The sequence below is a fragment of the Ursus maritimus genome, unplaced genomic scaffold, assembly GCF_017311325.1.
Source record: "Ursus maritimus isolate PB19 unplaced genomic scaffold, ASM1731132v1 scaffold_14, whole genome shotgun sequence".
In the NCBI taxonomy this organism is placed as follows: Eukaryota; Metazoa; Chordata; class Mammalia; order Carnivora; family Ursidae; genus Ursus; species Ursus maritimus.
Window position 1 is genome coordinate 57,903,290 of NW_024423786.1, and position 2,585 is coordinate 57,905,874.

The following is a 2,585-nucleotide window of genomic DNA, read 5'->3' on the forward strand; positions in this document are numbered from 1 at the left end:
TCACTACTTTCCTATTGTGGTGTAGTGGACACTTTTACCGATACCAAGTACACGCTTCAGGGTACAATTCAGTGGCAATACGTACATTCACTGCTCTGCACCTGCCACCTCCATCCATCGCCACAACTTCATTGTCATCCCAAACTGAACCTCTGCCCACGAGACCCTAACCCCCATTCCCCTCCCCAGCCCCGCACCCAGCAGCTCCTTCCATCTCTATGAATCAGAGTGCTGTCCGGCCCCTCACGAAAGTGGGGTCCTCCAGTATCTGTCCTTTAGGGACTGGCTTCACGTAACACAGTGGCCTAAGGTCTGTCCCCATGAGCCTGGACCTGACCCACTTTTCCCCCAAAGGAGTGGCTCAGCCCCTCTCCTGTTCCGGCTGAGCCTCCTCTGCTCTCCTTTGCTCCCCTCATCTTCCTTCTCAGCCTGAAGATGATACCAACCAATCTGCAGCTTTGAAGACCTGTTCAGTCCAGATGCCGGACACACCCCCCCGGGCCTCGGGCCTCACCTACCCCATCTGTCCATGTCAGGTGCCTGCAACCCCCACCAGCCGGCCACCTGCACCTTCCACAGGTGTCCCCATCTCAGAAGAGGGAAACACCAAGTCCAGACCCTTGGAGACCTCGGTGACTTCTTGCTTACCACCAACTGTAGTGAGGTGGCTACTGGAGGGCATTCGATGTCCTAAACATTTAAAGGTGTATGTGAGTCTCTGCTGCCCAGGGCAACGGGTAACAGTTGGGGCAAACAGAAACCAAGCAGATTCACTGGAAGAAAGGCTGAGTGATGAGGAGCGTTAGGGAATAGGGCCTGGAAGCTCTGACTGTCCCCACCTGACCTTCAGATGCTCCCCAGTTCCTCCTGTGCCTCTGGTGTCTTCCTGGAACCCTGACCTGGCTGTTTTCAGACAGCTCGCCCCGTGATACCCTCACTTTCTGGGAGGGGGGGGTTGCTGAAATCCGCAGTGTGTCCTGCTGCCCCACCTGGATCACATCGTCTGGGCCATCTGAGGACCCAAGACTGTGGGTCTGTGGCCTGGAGGGATTCTGAGCAGAGCTGGTGGGATGGGAGGGCTGCAAGGCACAGAGTTTCCAGAAAGCTACAAAGCTATCTTCCTACAGTTTTTGAATCAAAGCCTTGAGATCTTTAAAATGCCAGCAGTGTTAACAGCATGGGCCAGAAAAACAAATGTCCCTGTGCACCCAACACCACCTAAACTATTGGCCATTTCTTGTCACTTCAATCCAATCCAATCTCGTGCTGGGCCTGAAGCAGGGGCCTGTGTGGAGACCCCAGCTCACTGCTGGCCCTGGGGCAGGGGCCTGTGTGGAGACCCCAGCTGCAGCCACTGCTGTCTGCTGATGCCCCCTCAGCCCTCCCCAGTGCACCTGCTGCTGGGGGAGCGCCTGCCTGCAGCCACTGCTGTCTGCTGATGCCCCCTCAGCCCTCCCCAATGCACCTGCTGCTGGGGGAGCGCCTGCCCCATCCTCCCTGTGGAGGGTTCTCTCCTGCACCAGCAGTGCCTCCTCCGCTGCCAGTCACTGCCAGCCTGCAGCCTGGGAGTGTGGACACCCTGAGTTCCTCTAGCTGCTGGGGGAGCGCCTGGGAGTGTGGATACCCTGATGGCCTCCAGTCCTGGGGACAGAGCCAGTGCATGTGGGACCTGGTCTCCCAGCAGGCCTGAGCACCAGGCCGCCACAGTGCTCGCTCTCTTTCTGCAGGTTCACTATGCCATGCCCTCCCTCAAGCCCCCTGGGCCCAAGTCCTCCTCTGCTCGGGAACCACCCCTGGGCCCAGGCTCTACACGCTGGGACTGGGAGTGGGTCACCTGGACCTTCTAGACTTGCACTTCGGTGCCCGTGACATGGGCACAGTCCGACCTCACAGACTGCTCAGAGGAGACCCAGCACAGGAAGATGCAGCCCGCTGCAAGGGGAGATGCCAAGTGACCCAGAGTGAGCACACAGGCCTTGCACAAAGCACGGGGCTCGTGGGGCCCAGCACAGGATGCGGGCACCTAGCCACGGGTCACGGGAAATCCCGGTGAGGGTGGCCCTGGTGGGGAGGCCACAGAAGGGTTCCAGAAGAGGCAGGCGATGAGGAAGACAACAGGACAGAGCTTCCCAAGGAGGTCGATGGAAGAATCAGAGGATTGCAGAGGCCCTGGAGATGTTGGCTAAATCGCTGTCATTTGGTCAGAAAAGGTGTGTCACAAACCCCCATCAACACTGGATGATTTACTCTTCGTTGGTTCTAGGAATCAGTGCGTACCTGCCATGAGAACTCACATTGCGTTAAGTCTAGGACATACTTACTTTTCAGGACTAGATTTTTCTAGAGGAAATACTGAGAGTGGGTCTCTCCATTCTTTTCTTTGTGCAACTGGTCTCTGTTTTCAGGAGCAGATTCCTGGTGCTCATCACTCCTGCTCACCCTGAGGACTGGCCCCTGTCACCACCCACAGTGGACGTGACTGCGGGGCATTCGATGTCCTAAACATTTAAAGGCATATGTGAGTCTATGCTGCCCAGGGCAACGGGTAACAGTTGGGGCAAATAGAAACCAAGCAGACTCACTGG